The sequence below is a fragment of the Pinus tabuliformis genome, chromosome 1_1 (genome assembly GCF_031772625.1).
Source record: "Pinus tabuliformis cultivar Carrire ecotype Pingquan chromosome 1_1, CPIR1, whole genome shotgun sequence".
NCBI classification, from domain to species: domain Eukaryota; kingdom Viridiplantae; phylum Streptophyta; class Pinopsida; order Pinales; family Pinaceae; genus Pinus; species Pinus tabuliformis.
Window position 1 is genome coordinate 747,091,729 of NC_142297.1, and position 17,091 is coordinate 747,108,819.

Sequence of the window (17,091 nt, forward strand, 5' to 3'; positions counted from 1 at the left end):
AGTAGACATAAGAAATTAATTTATATCTTCACTTGCGTCATTGGACGAGATTTTAGTATGAGTAAACCCTTGAAAAAAAGTAAACGGGGGTTCAAATTCCTAGATGTATATGCAAAATACTTTTGCGACATGATGAGGTAATTGAATCTTATCTATCTAGATAAAAATAGTGTTATTAAAAAATATAACAAATAAATGGGATGGTATTAGAAAATTCCATCCCATATGGATCATTTCATAATATTATAATCCATGATGGAAAAGGAGTTTTCATAAAAGTCTCCATTCTACCTTGTCTATGCCTAAAACATTGACCTATTTTCTTGGATTTATACATCAAGGGAAAGCCAAAATAAAAAAATATTATTGGAAATTTTACTGCTCTCACACCCGCTATTCATTGATGACACTCAAAATTAATGTTGGGAGGATAACCACATTGTAGGTTATGCGATGTACCACTTCGAGCAAAAACTCAAATAAGCCAAAGAAAAATTAAAACAATGGAATAACTTGGAGTTTTTAAACATATCTCTCGCCAAAAAGATGTTGGAAAACATAATGAATCATGTGGAGTAGACGATAATTAAAGATGGGGAATTAGACAAAAGCATAGTTGAAGAGACCCATATCCTTGTTCTACTTGAGGAAAGAAGACAACATCAGGAAATCTCATGGAAATAGAAATCTAGTGTATGCTAGCCTCATGAAGTAAAAAAGGAACATGACTTTTTTTTTTTTGCAAACCAATGATCCAATTTATTTTTGATCCTAGACCCATAATATAATCGACAATTAGGAAAATAATTGCACACATTCCATCCTTATTACTTTAGGGAGAAATGAAGCTTGTATGTGGGATATCACCCTAGTTGAGGTGGAGGCAACTGAAATGAAAATTCCTAAAATTAATGCACCTGAAATTGGTAGCATCACAATTGAATTTTTTCAAGCATGCTGATAAATCATAGTAAATGAAATACTTGAAGTTGTATAGGATTCTAGGAGAACTACTTCTATTCTCCAACATTTAACACAACACTCCATATTGTTTCTCCTAAATAGTAAAAGGTTGATAATCCAATTAACATTAAGCCTATAGAACTCTATAATGTAACTTACAAAATCATTACTAAAGTTATAACCAACCACCTGAAACCCAACCTTCCTTGCCTCATATCCCTTAAGAAAGCCAATTATATGGAGGGAATACAAATTGTAGATGGAACCTTGGTAACTTGGGAGAGAATTCATTCCTTGTAATATACCAAAATGTGATGTATACTCATTAAATTATTTTTATAGGATTACTTGGTCGTTCATTCTTAAGAACTTAAACGATTTTGGCTTTGTTGATTCCTAGGTCAATTGGATTAAATAATTAGTCTCCTCTATCTCGTGCTTGATAATTTTTAATGGTTCCCTAGCAACCACCTTCTCCCCTTCAGATGGAAGAAGAGAAGAGAATTTGATGTAGGAGCATCCGACTAAAAAAGGCGATAACTGGGAAATGGTTTTTTATTTTTCTAGAAAGAAAGAAAAACATTTTGAGTTTCTACTTTATTTTGTTTTATTTAAATTAAGGCTGACTCAGCCATTGTTCTTTAAAAATTAGGCAAGCAAGTGAAGATAGGATTAGTTAAGAGCATGTTTAAAGAAACTATTACATAACTGAAAGGTAATTGACGAACACTTCCTCAACTGTAAAGAAACTATAAGTAATGCATTGAAAAAGAAAATCCAGAGCCTGATTGAAGGGTTGCCATCTGTAGAGAAGACGGGACTCGGGATTTGTAAATTACAATTGTCTTGAATATCTATAAAAATAAATGAATCTAGAACCTGTCATTAAGGAAGCAAGACAATTTTTTATTTTCTTTTGGATAAATGTTTTAGACATTTCACTGAAAGACAAACATTGAAATAACTCATTAATAAGCTAAATGACATCCACAATAAACTTGTGACAGAAGGCATCTCAGACCAAGAACCAGACAAAGGCAAAGCCAGCACAAACAATACATTTTTTTCCTTTCATCAACAAAAAGAACTAGGTACTTTTATATTCAGCGCTCAAGCATAATTGTGCATTCATTTAATTTCCAATTTAATAGTTCATGGTACAAATTATACAACCCAAAAGCTATGGAGGGTCCCGAAACCCAAGAAAGCTAAAAAACTGCATTTCACAAGCCCAGACTAGTCAAATAGGGAGGGCATGAAAAACCCTGAAACTATATTAATACTAGTCAAACAGTGAGGACATGAAAACCCCTAAAACCGCACACATACACGGAGGAAGCGAAACCCTAAGGGTTATACCCAACTAAAGATAGAGCAAGCAAAAGAAAGTTATAGCCATGGAAAGACCCTACCCATGTTTTCCCTAAGCTTACGAAAACTCCCAAGGATGAGGTCATGGAGCAGCGTTCCCCTATAATGACCTGCACGCCTCGACAAAACAGGGTAATAGTTAAGTAGGGCCACAAGACCAACAATACAATGAAAGAGATTAACTAAGAAAGGATCAAGGATTTACCTGGAGAAGGTATAAATACACGATGGAGGACAAGAGGCGAGACATGCAACAGAGGGTTTCTCCGAACAGAAATGCCATGACGGAGTTTTTCCTACTCACCATAGAGCTACAGGGTTAGAGACTTAAAAACAAAAGAAGGAAATGAAACCGGAACAAGAAAATTACCTGAGAACAAGTTCGCTAAGCCATCCAGTGCAGTAGCAAGGCAAGAACCTGTGTTTGCATAGTGCCAAATCATTACCAGACCCAACATCAAGAAAAAAATCATCGCAAAACAGAGTAGAGACAAAGTATGAGCCGGGTGACAGAGATGAATCAACTTATAGGTGGAAAATTGACCTGAAAACCCCCAAGAACCAGTGAAGTAAACCACCACAAGGAGCAAGCAAGGCACAACACTAACAAACTACAATACGAGACAAGAAAGGCACAATGCTTACCAACCATCACGAGAACCAAGTGAAAGCACAATGCACCCATAGAGCCGAACTAGACCACGACAATGCAAGAATGAATTCCAATTATCCTCGACAGGTGTGATAGACCATGTTTGCGAAACCAAGGCCAGTACGAAGGGCAGGCGAAAAAACATAAATTTCATTAAAACCTCACACCAAAACCCTGCCACTGCTTAATTCTAAAAATGATAAGTGTTAAATAGTCGTTGCTACATGTCCCTCCTCGGGATTGCCACCAATTTTTGGTATCATAGTGATTTGTTCCTTTCTCTCAGTAAAGATGGAGGTAGGAAGAAGGGGTTGACGTAGAGCCATCAGAAGAGTAGCAGATGGAGGGTTATGAGAAGAAATTAGGAATTCACTTGCACATTTGGCAGCAATGGAAGCAAGAAGGCGTAGAGATCCGGAAGGTAGGGATGACAGTGAGGAGGAAAACACAACCACGATGGATGGGTCAGATGAATAAGGACCAGAGATTAAAATATTGAGGTCAGTTTAGTTGGCTAGTTACAAGCCAAGACCGAAGCTCTCTAATTATGATGGCAGTTTGTCTACAGAGGCATTAATAAACTGGATAAGTGAACTAGATAAATATTTTGAATATGAAGAAATCAGCGAAGACAAGAGGAACAGGTTTGCAGTCACCAAGTTGAAGGGACATATAGCACTATGGTGGGACAGTGTACAGGCAGAAAGGAGGAGATTGAACAAACCATTAATTAAAAAATGGGACAGGATGATTTCTAGAATGAAGAGAAAATTTATACCTAAAGATTATCAAATTGCCCTTTATAGACAAGTACAGAACCTGAGGCAAGGAATGATGATCGTAAAGGAATATGTTATGCCCCTATACCAATAGGTGTCATATATCATGATTGAATTGATGAGCTATGTAATATGTTCATAGCTTTACTTGTTTCAAAGGCTTTCCATATTTCTAAAAAATCAAAAATTTAAAAAATGTCAAGAGGGTATACCCTAAAATAAAAATCAAAGGGTGAAACGAATAGAAAGATGGTAAAAAAACGAAAGAAAATGAACCCCAACAAAAAGAAACACCAGGAATGTGTGGAAGTCTAAATGCCACTACTATTAACTTTTGTATAATAAACAATTGTCTGCAGTTTGTCACCTATGCCACAATTCATGAATAGTCAAACAGTTTAAGCTTAGCTAATTCATTTTTCAATTTCATGTCGTAGAAATAGAGAATAAAGATCTCACCAAACAATGTAATCTTGGCAAATAAGTAGATAGGTAGAGTGAATAAAAGGAGCTCAACAATGTAATCTGAGCCCTTGGATGTAACAAGTGTATATTTATATAGGTATCACTATGAAAAAGAAAAGAAAGTTTGATAAGGGTTTTCCAGTCTAAGTGCACCCAAATAAAGAAGTATAAAAGCTAGGTTAAATTAGGTAGGGTAAGTAGATGATAGTTGCAAAATAATATGTCGTGAATGATGATTCTAAATGTATCAATATTTTACTTTCATCACAAGGCAAAGGCATGTATTACATTGAAGGCACCTCAAGCAAGTAAAGTCAAATAATTAACTTCCCACCTCCGTTCACCTAAATTTTCACTAATTTTCCATAACTGCCAAGGTATCTATCAAATTGGAGGGGCTCAAAGAATTTCTCTAACTTTTGGAGGGACCGGACCCTCGGCCCAATAATTTATAATTCCTAAGTACTTAAGACCATTCATTAATCATCACACCCATTCATAAATCATTCACTCCCTTTATAAAGTTTTCCCTAAGTAAAATCTTATTTTACTTAGCGAAATTAGAAGATTTTCCATTACAACCTTCATTTCTCACATAACCTAAGTTTAAATATACGCCTGAGGATATTTGACACTTAGTGCTTTTTCCATTCAATGTCATATTAATTACTAACGTATATTATATAGTAACTCCCTTATAAAAATTTACCCATTCCCATATTACTTTAACTAGGTAAAAACCCCGAAATCTTAATATCTCGCCCCTTTGGTTAAAATATAACCATAAAACATCATTAATGGGGATTAATTAGTTAATCTGTAATTAATTAAGAACCGCGACCCCCGCCACATTAAACAAGGATTAATTAACCCCATGGCTGATTAATAACTTTCCCGACCAATCCTGTTACTCTCGATATGATTAAAAAAAAATTAATTACGTTAGGCCCACCCTCATTAAAGTCCGGTCACCTCACCTCCCCAATAGCCATCCGATCAAGCCACCCATATCCAATGGCTATCGTTCATATCACACAACCCTCCACGACCGAACGTTAGCGTGTGATGGCGAGCGGTTTTTTGAACAGTGCCATTGCCGCACGTCGCTCATCGTATGGAATCGCTCAGTCTAGCCCAAATATTGCCTCCCCTCCAAAAGAAGTGCGATGAAACTTGCTTACTACTTTCTCACAAATGAAAAATACGTGAAATGACCCCCGCTGATGCAACCTATTCATTTAAAGCCAACTGTTGTTTTCGTTTACCTGCCAATATCAACCATTTACACGTTTAAACACAAAAACCCCATTTTTTCTCGTTTTCACTTGATTGTGCAGTAAAACCCCATGTAACCCGTCTACACCACCTGAAGCCCCTGTTAATCGATTTGAGCATGGTTTACCTCCCGAAAAGCATTTTGGATTCACTCCAAAGACCTCTCAAGCTCAAATGAAACCTTTTCGACCTCCCCTGCAAGCCAATGCTTTCTTAACAGTTTGTTTTCATGTACAGTTGATCTGAAGACCATAGCCTTGGATAAACAGTCTTAATACTGGTCATAAGATTTGTTTACTCCAAGATTGTTATCAAGTATATTCAAAGAGAGATGGAAAATAAAACACAGTTAAAAGACAAGCAGAGGAAACATAAAATTAAATGATTTACTGTTGAAACAGACAATAAAAACCTAAACTACACATGGAAGGTAAAAGGGACACAGTAAACAATAGTCAAAGTGTATCCGGATTAAAGAGTATCAAATTGAAGACCAAGTCAAGTAAATAAGCTAGCATGAAGACAAATAGCAGGGAAGACAGTTACAAAACAGAGTATACAAATTCATGTCAAAGTGAAGACAAATGAAAAAACAGAGCGGTAAAAGTAAAAATTAAATAGTAAACAGTAAAAGTAAACATGAATACATTAAGGGTTAAACAAATATGAAAACTCTTTCACCAACTACAATGAAGTTTATCCAATGTAAAAGTGAAAAACAGTTGAAAGGAATTTAAGGTTAAAAGATGAAATCAGAGCAAAAATGATACATTCTTCAGAAATTTCTTATTTAAGTCATAGTTTTGTAGAAACTATTATGGCCAATCTAAGAAGTATTTCAAGAAACGGGAGGAGGTTTTTGTTCCTAAAAAGCGAATCTAAAAAATCCTCCCTCACTGTTTACACAAGTATTACCAAATGGAGATAAGTGCATGTCTTCATAGCCTATTATTTAGTTTGTGCAAAGTCCTATTTTATACATCTTTTTGCAAATAATATTGTGAACAACTCGAGATAAATTTTGGGAAACTGAGAGAGGTTTATCTCAAAAACATTATTATCTAAAAAAATTATCTTTCACTTTTTACATATCTATCATGGATTTATATATACAATCGTATCATTGGACCCTAAGTTTGTATAATTTCTGGGGCAGAATGCACAAAGGAAGGATGCAGTTAGTGATTGGGATGCCTCATCATCAACTAAGAGTTGGTATCAAATTCGACTTTATCTTCTTTGTCACCATAATTCCACAGAAATAGTGCCAAATAGATTCATTATTTTTGAATGTACTTTATTTAAGTTCTATTATTGTAAAGCAGTTTGAGATATTTGTAGACCAATCTTGATATTTTTTCAAGATATTTCAATTTAGAATTAGTATAAATACTTCTTCATTTGAAGTATTTAGGGTGGATTCTTAGACATCCCTATTAGACTGATTATTTTGGAAAATAAGTACTGTTGGACAATTTTTGTATGGCTAGCTAGATGAAGGAATAATACAAATGACTTTTCACAGGATTCATGTGTCAAACACCGGACAAATAAGTATCTACATCTCATGTGTTATTGTTTTCTTGTCTAATATTTCAACTGTGTTCCATATCTAAATATTAAAATGAAAAAGTGTAATTCAGAAAGTGCTTAAGTGCAATCTGTCTTTAAAATTGTTTTTATTCTAAATGTTTTCTTCTAAACTATCATAGGTAAGGAATTCTTAATTGCTTTTTATTAATGATCATTCAAGTTCCCTCCTCTTAAAACATGTTGAAGGATTCTTAATTTCCCTTCTTCCCTTTTAAGTCCATCCCATCCTTTCAAGTTACCATTTGTTCCCTGTTTAGCTATCTTGCCTTGTGAAGCCATCATTTTGTTGAAAAACCAAATGCGGTTAAGCCATCCCTGGATTGACTCCATAGCCCAATGGCGTGAAATCCTCATATTTATCCATTTGATCCTGAATTCCACCACCAGACACAATCAAAACCCCCAAGCTTTCATAACTAGCCTAATATTTATCTAAACAAAGCTAAATCTTAAAGAGAGAGCCCTCTCTGAGTAAAAATTGGCTAGATTCTGCACTTAAAAGATTGGTTTGTGGTTACCTCAGAAATTTCTTTCTTTGAACTTGAGAAAACTCTGAGTGATAACAGAATATACTGAAGAATTTTATAAATTAAACCTAAGAGTAGGCTATGTTGAAGATACCCCTGAGAAAACAACGAGGCTTGTAAATGGTCTATGGATGGAGATCCTAGACGAAATTAGTATTCTTTCCCCTAAGACCATAGAGGAAGCCTATCAGAGTGCTTTGAAGGAGGAGGAAAAGATTGCTAGGAAACAGAATGTCGGAAGAGGACGTGGTTCTGGTAGAGGTTGGGGACAGTCCTTTGGCAAAGGTAGGACTGCCAACAGCAATGAAGAGGGCAGTAGTTCAAAGACTTCAGGACAGACTGAAAGGGAAGGTAACACTAGAAGAGGAAGGTCATACCAGCAAGGAAGAGGTAATGACAGAGGTAGATGAAATGCCTATCAATGTTACAAGTGTCACAAGTGGGGACACAGGTCCTTTGAATGTCTTGAAAATTAAAAAACTGGACAGAGGGGAGCATATGTCTCTCAGCCCGATGAAGTGGAGGCACCACCACAGGAGGTGGAAAATGTGCCTAAAACCAAGGAAGCCTTGGTGTTCAGCAAGGTATTATTGAAACTAGCTAAGAAAGTAGCTGATCAAACATAGAGGAAAGTATTGTTCCAGACTGTGTGCAAGTCGCATGAGAAATGCTGCAAATTAATAATAAACAGTGGAAGTATTGATAATATCATAGCTACTAAAATGGTGGGGAAATTGGGTTTGAATAAGTTGAAGCACCCAACTCCATATAGGGTGTCTTGGTTGCAGAAAGGTCACCAACTGCTAGTCGATGAGCAGTGCGAAGTAGAGTTTCATATTCGCAAGTACAAGGACAAGGTGACGTGCAATATCATGCCTATGGATGTGTGCCATATTCTACTAGGCAGGCCATGGTAGTATGATAGGAAGGTCGTCCATGATAGGGAAACAAATTGCTACAGGTTTGTTAAAGATGGGATAAAGCATACGCTAGTGCCCATGAAGGAAGAGGATGCCATAGAAACCAGTGGGACAAAACCATTACTGTTAGGTGGAAAAGAGTTTCTACGACAGATGGAGGATGATGAGGTAAAATATAAAGTTGTACAAATGCCAAAACCAGTATTGATCCATACTAAATTCATTGACTTACCTAAAGAGATACAAGACATGCTGCAGGAATTTAGTGATATTGTGGTAGATGATCTACCGGACAAATTACCACCAAAGCGGAGTATTAGTCACTGTATTGATTTTATTCTAGGAGCCAGTTTGCCAAACAAAGCTACTTACTCGATGAGTGCGAAGGAAAATGAAGAAATTAGGAAGTAGGTGCAGGAGTTGTTCGATAAAGGACTCATTCAGGAAACTTTAAGCCCTTGTGCAATTCTGACTGTTTTAGCTCCCAAGAAAGGAGGTGAGTAGCATATGTGCACTAATTCCCAGGAAATTAACAAGATCACTATAAGGTACAGGTTTCCTTTACCTCAGATGGATGATATGATGGATTGTTTGAGTGGAGCAGTGTAATTTTCAAAGATAGACGTGAAAAGAGACAACCACCAAATTAGGATTCGAGAAGGTGATGAGTGGAAGACAACTTTCAAGACTAATGAAGGCTTATAAGAATGGTTGGTTATGCCATTTGGATTGAGCAATGCCCCCAACATGTTCATGAGTTTAATGGACGAGATGCTGAAGGAATTCATTGGTAAATTTGTGATTGTATATCTAGATGATATACTTATATTAAGTAAGACGAAGGAAGAGAATTATTGACATGTGAGGTATGTATTGGAAAAATTGCAGCAAAATAGATTATCGATAAATTTGAAGAAATGTTATTTTTTCAAGAAATAGTTAATTTATTTGGGATTTGTGATTTTTGAGAATGAACTCAAAATGGATACGGAAAAGGTTGCAGCCATAGTTAGCTCGCCATCTCACAAAAGTTTGTTTGAGGTATGGAGTTTCCATGGATTGGCGAGTTTTTATCGAAAGTTTATTAAAAATTTCAGTGGGATTTATGCACCCATGGTGGATACCATTAAGAAGACCAATTAGCCTTTTCATTGGATAGAAACGGAAGATAAGAGTTTTCAACTGCTCAAAAGAAAGATTAGTAAAAAACCAATCTTGATATTACTAGACATTAACAAAAATTTTCAAGTTCGTTGTGATGCCAGTGGAACAACCAATCGTGAAGTACTCAACCAAGAAGAAAAGCCAGTAGCCTACTTCAGTGAGAAACTAAATGAAAGTAGGCAAAAGTTCACGTCTTATGACAAAGAATTTTATGCAGCGGTTCAAGCGCTAAGGCATCGGAGACATTATCTATTGGCCAATGAATTTGTCTTATTTTAAGACAATTCTGGATTACAGTATATTATGCAGCAGCATAAGATGAACCATAGACATGCAAAGTGGGTGGAGTACCTACAAAGTTTTACATTTGTGTTGAAACACATCAGTGGTCAAGCCAACAATGTGGAAGATGCATTGTGCAGGAGGAATTTCATACTATAGGAAAGTACGATACACGTATTAGGATTCAAACATCTCAAGGACTTGCATGATACAGATGCAAATTTTATGGAAGCCTATGAAGCTTGCCAAAATCCATTGTTGAGATATAATAGTTCATGGTTGGACTATAATATGTAGGAAGGGTTGTTGTTCAAAGGAGGGCAGTTGTGTATTCCGGAATGTTCTATGAGAGAGAACTTAATCCAGGAAAAGCATAATGGAGGTTTAGCCAAACATTTTGGCATAGACAAGACCTTGGATCAGTTGAGGCACTTTTGCTATTGGCCAAGATACGTAGAGATGTATAGAGGTTTCTTACTATATGCAAACTGTGTCAGCCTGCAAAGGTACATAGCCAGAACATAGGGTTGTATACGCCCTTACCTATTCTGAATAGACCATGGGACTCATTCAGTTTATACTTTGTCTTAGGTCTATCGAAGACACAATGGGGATTCAATTCCACCATGGTGGTGGTGGATCGTTTCACCAAAACTACACATTTCATTCTTTACAGGAAAACCAGTGATGCCACACATGTAGCACATTTGTTCTTCATAGAGATAGTCAGATTACATGGCTTGCCGAAGTCTATTATTTCAGGCTGAGACATCAAGTTTACAGGTCATTTTTGGTGGACGTTATAGAAAAAATTAGACACCAAGCTAAACTTTAGCTCAGCTTATCATCCACAGACCGACGACCAAATCGAAGTGGTGAACCGAAGTCCGGGAAATATATTAAGGAGTTTGGTTGGAGAAAATTCGCAACAATGGGATCGTGTGCTTGCACAAGTGGAATTTTCTTATAATGATACACCCAATAGAAACACAGGCAGTAGTCCTTTCTAGATCCTATATGGAATGAACCCACATGGAGTACATGATTTGTGTGATTTGGGTTAGTTGGAGCACAGGAGTGCTGATGGTGAAGATTTCGCAAAGGCAATCAGTGATCTTTCTGAACAAGTGAAATTAAACTTACAAGACAATAGCCAAAGATACAAACGAAAAGTAGATTTGAAAAGGCGAGAGGTACAATTCAATGTAGGAGAACTGGTATTAGCTCACCTACACAAGGAGAGGTTTCCTAAAGGTGAATACAACAAGTTAAAATGGAAGAAAATTGGGCCTTGCAGGATTCGTCCAAAGTTTTCTGTGAATGCTTATGAAATGCAGTTACCCCTAGGTATAGGAATTTCACCCATTTTTAATGTGGTGGATCTATACCCATACATTGTGGCAAATGAAGAAGACAATTCAGAAATACGAACATGGGACACACAGAATGAGAATTAATTATGGATTAAACAGATTCCCCCAGCAAAGCCTTTAGAGATCCAATAGATCCTAGACACCAAGGTGGCAGACAGACTCGAAGGGAAGAATATTTGCGGTACCTAGTTAAGTGGAAGGGCCATCCTATTGAAGATAGTTCTTGGTTAGATGCTAGAAAAATTAAAAGCGTCGGGTACTCTATTGAATAGCTCATGGATAGGAGCCATGAGTTTAATGTACCCCGGGAACCTGATGCAGGAGCATCCGACTAAAAAAAGTGACAACTGGGAAATGATTTTTTATTTTTCTGGAAGGAAATAAAAACATTTTGAGTTTATATTTTATTTTATTTTATTTAAATTAAGGCTTATTCAGCCATTGTTCTTTAAAAATTAGGCAAGCAAGTCAAGATAGGATTAGTTAAGAGCATTTTTAAAGAAACAGTTACATAACTGAAAGGTAATTGAGGAACAGTTCCTCAATTGTAAAGAAACTTCTATTAATGCATTGAAAAAGAAAAACTAGAGCCTGATTGAGGGGTTTCCATCCAAAGAGAAGAGAGGACTCAGGATTTGTAAATTACAATTGTCTTAAATATCTATAAAAGCAAATGAATCTAGAACCTGTCATTAAGGAAGCAGGACAATTTTTTTTTTCTTGTGCATAAATGTTTCAGACATTGTATCGAAAGCAAAATAGTGAAATAACTCATTAAGAAGCCAAATTACTTCGACAAGAAACTTGTGACAGAGGGCATCTCAACCCAAGAACTAGAAAAAGGTAAAACCAACATAGACAATACATTTTTTTTCCTTTCGTCAACAAAAAAAACCTGGTACATTTATATTCAGCATTCAAGCATAGTTGTGCATTCATTTCATTTCCAATTTAATAGTTCATGGTACAAATTATACAACCCAAAAACCGTGGAGGGTTTTGAAACCCATGAAAACCCAAAACTACAATTCATAGGTCTAGACTACTCAAACAACGAGGGAATGAAAACCCCTGAAACTATACAAATACTAGTCAAACAGTAAGGGCATGAAAACCCCTGAAATCGCACACATACACAGAAGAAGTGAAACACCAAGGGTTATACCCAACTAATGATAGAACAAGAAAAATAAAGATATAGCCACAGAAAGACCCTACCCAGATTTTCACTAAGCCTACGAAAAATCCCAAGGATGAGGTCATGGAGCAGCGTTCCATTGGAATGACCTGCACAACACCACAAAACAAGGCAGCAGTTAAGTAGGTCCAGGAGACCAACAATACAATGAAACATATTCACTAAGAAAGGAGCAAGGATTTACCTAGAGAAGGTCTGACTCCGTGACAGAGGACGAGAGCCGAGACTCGCAACAGAGGGTTTCTCCCAACAAAAATGCCATGAGAGATTTTTGCCTACTCGCCAAGGATCCAGAGGGTTAGAGACTTAAAAACGAGAGGAGGAAATGAAACTGGAACAAGAAAACTACCTGAGAATGAGTTCACTGAGTTGTGCAGTGTAGTAGCAAGGCAAGAACCTATGTTTGCATACAGCCAAAGCATCACTAGACCCAACGTCAAGAAAACAATCATCGCAAAATAGAGTAGAGACAAAGTATGAGCCGGGTGACAGAGATGAATCAACTTGCAAGCAACAAATCGACCTGAAAGCCCCCAAGAACCAACGAAGTAAACCACCACAGGGAGCAAGCAAGGAACAACACTAACAAACCACCATACGGGACAAGCAAGGCACAACTCTTACCAACCATTGAAAGAACCAAGCGAAAGCACAACACACCCATAAAGCCAAACCAGACCACGGCAATGCAAGAATGAATTCCAAATATCCTCGGCAGGTGTGATAGATTGTGTTTACAAAGCCAAGGCTAGTACGAAGGGTGGGCTGAAAAAGATAAATCACATTAAAGCCTCACACCAAAACCCTGCCACTGTTTAATTCAAAAAATGATAAGAGTTAAATAGTCCTTCTACGTGTCCCTCCTTGGGATCACCACCAGAATTACCTTTCCCATTTTCTCTTTATTCTACATGAAAAGAGACGAGGTCCTACCGTGAGAACATCAGTTTCAATAGGAAAATAAAAGGGATTAAGTATCTTTTTAGAAGATTTTCTAGTATCTCACCAACAATTTGTTGATGATACCCTTTTTATGGGAACCCCCATAGTGATGGAAGTGGTGGAATTTATCTAGGTTATATATGATTTTCTGAAAGACTTGAGTACTATAATTAATCAATCTAAGTCAAATATTCTTCAGAAACATCATGTAGTGAAAAGTCATCTAGTCTTCCTACTTAACTATAAATTTATTTCTTTAATCTTTAAATTCTTAGGATCCCCTCTCGGAGTAAAAACTCTCTAAATCATCCCTTAGTTTGATATTCTTAGTAAATTTCATTTCAAGCTTGGTAGTTGGGATTTTTGTTGTATTAGAGTTAGAGTTTGTTTAGTTTTTCTCTATTCCATCCTTCAATCCCTCCATGCATACATTATTTTAGCCATGTATTGTCTCTAAATCATCATATTCTCTATTTTTAACCTCCAAAGTGACTTTCCTTGGGGTGGAGCAACAAAAGATAGAAAAAACATTATTTGGTACCCTAGGATAAAACCTACCCTCCCTAGCTCAACAAAGGACTATTATTTAAATATCCAAAGACACTCATCACCATTCTCGAGGGTAAAAATCGGTGGCGTTGGATCCAGGGAAGCTAGGATCTTCGGTGACAAATCTATAACCAAAAATATATCAATATTGTTACCATAAATAGTTTATCAAGGTGTCATCCATGCAACCTCGATCAACTGTATGAAACCTTTCCCAATAGGTCATGAAACTCATCCAACCACATTTCTTTTGGAAGTAAGGGATGGTTAAGAATCTCTATCTTTGGATAGCACATGGAAATAGTTTCAGAAGTACAACATTTAAGTAGTGTTTCAAGAGCTAAGAACCTCCATGGTATATAACAGTAGACACACAATAAATGACTATTAGAAAATGAATAACACAAATGTCCACTAGAGATGGTCGAATTTAGAAGAAAACTAGAACCCATTATCAAGCATGAGGGATTGATAGTGCATATGATAGGATCTACAACAGAAAAATATCTCACTAGCTAATGACCTTCACATACTAATGGGGACTATTGATTTAGGGGTCCACTCATAATCAAAGGAGCTTATTTCTCGGTAGATAAGAGTGCCAACCATCGAAATGAGGAAATATCGGATAATATTTAGATGAAAAATCTTCCATGTAAAGTCTCCAACTCCTCTTGCCTCCTAGCATTGTGAAATACCTTATCTTGGGACAATATTCTTTAGATAGGTTTCCAATGACCATCATTTTGACATCTATGTTAATAAGTTGTGGAGAAAGTAGAAACATATCTTCAATATTTTTACCTTTGCAATCAAATAATCAAGTCTCTGCTATAAATTTCTACGGGTTGAAGAGAATATTCTCGCATGTCTTTTTTTGACTATGAGAGGTGCATTCTACAACCCAGTATGACCCCAATGTGTAAGTATGTCACGTCCTCAAAAAATAATAAAAATACATTTTACTAATGTCGGCCAAAACATTAACTTGAATCTTAAATTATATATAACCTTTTAATCTTATTAATGGACTAAGATTGATTACTAAATTATAACTATGTACTATTATATATAATTTTAATGAATAGTAAATTATCTCATGCATTTAATAGTTCCTTTATCATATACATGAATTTGAATGGATCATAAATTTACTTTTAACAAAATAAATTACCACATTAAAATTCCAAATTAGGTAAAATATTAAATATCTTTATTTATGTTTACTAAATATAATAGCATATTTAAATCAAAGGAAAAAGGTTCATTCAACACAAAGAATCAAAATCCTACTCCAAAATATTTTAATATGTCTTTTGATTAAATATTTGTAAAATGAATCTTTAAAGGCGAAAACCATATCCTATGGATATATTAAATTCTTTAAAGACATAAATATTTCCACATCAAAGTTTTGATATTTAACAATATTAATTTGATGTAGTTTTATTATAATTTTTGTTATCATACCATAAAAACATTATTAAATCTAATATTAATATTATTAAATTTAATAACTTTGAATTAATACAATATTCAATTTAATATGATATTCCATTTTATATATTATAATATATATATTAATATATGACGTGTATATATATATATATATATATATATATATATATATATATATATATATATGTAGGGAAAAACAAAGACATAAAGTAATAGAGGTGGAAAGATAGAGAGAGTGACAAGGGTGATATCAAGATAAAATGAAGAAGAAATACATAGAGAGAGAAGAGTGGAGAGAGAGAGAGGGAGTGATAAGGGAGAGATGGAGAGAGTGTGTGTGTGTGTGTTTGTGGGGGTGAGATTGAGACTTAAATAAGGAGATATGGAAGGAGATATAGATATAGATTGAGGGGGGAGAGAGAGAAGAATATTTATTTTATTAGATGCATTTATTTCACTGTAGGTGATGATTTATAATTTATTTGATTGCCTGCACTATATGCATTGATTTTAGTGTATATGTTTATTTATAATTATATTTGATTTCTTGCACGAGATCTTTGATTTCTTTTTATATGTTGATTTCTAATCCTATTTTATTACTTGCTCTAGATGCATTGATTTCATCGTAGATAGAGATTTCTAATCTTATTTGATTGCTTGCCCTAGATGCATTGATTTAAGTGTAGATGTTAATTTCTCATTATATTTTATTGCTTGCACTAGATGTATTGATTTCAATGTAGATGTTGGTTTCTAATCTTATTTGATTTCTTGCATTATAAGCATAGATTTTGATGTAGATGTTTTTTTCTAATCCTATTTGATTGCTCGAATTACATGGATTAGATGTTGTTAATTTTCAGACTCTAAATTATTAAAAATATTTTTCAAGATTAGATGGATGGGGGAGAGCGAAGAAGATTTCTTGCACTAGATGCATTGATTTCAATGAAGATGGTGATTTATAATCCTATCTGATTGCTTGCACTAGATGCATTGATTTCACTGTAAATGTTAGTTTCTAACTATATTTGAGTGGTTTCACTAGATGTATTGAATTTAGTGTAGATGTGGATTGCTAATCCCATTTCATTGCTTGCACTAGATGCATGGATTTAAAGGTAGATGTGGATTTCTTATCCTATTCTATTTCTTGCACTAGATGCATGGATTTCAGTGTAGATGTGGATTTCTAATCCTATTTGATTGCTTGCACTAGATGCATTGATTTCAGTGTAGTTGTTGTTTTCTAATCCTGTTTCATTGTTTGCATTAGGTGCATTATATGTTGTTAATGTTGAAGTTGTAGATTACTAAAAACTATATTTTTCAAGATATATTTAGTAATTCATAGAGGGACACTATTAAGAAATAATTAGCTATTAAAATTTGTGATACCTAGAATTAAAATGAAAAAGATGTGTAGGATCAATCATCCTACAAAGTGAAAATTAATCCTTGACATGAGCATCTCCCTTCTTCATCACCAACTAATTACTAATAGAAATTTACATATATTCAAAATGTATTCAAAATTAATAATACCATAATTTCATAAAACAATGTATTCAAAGTAT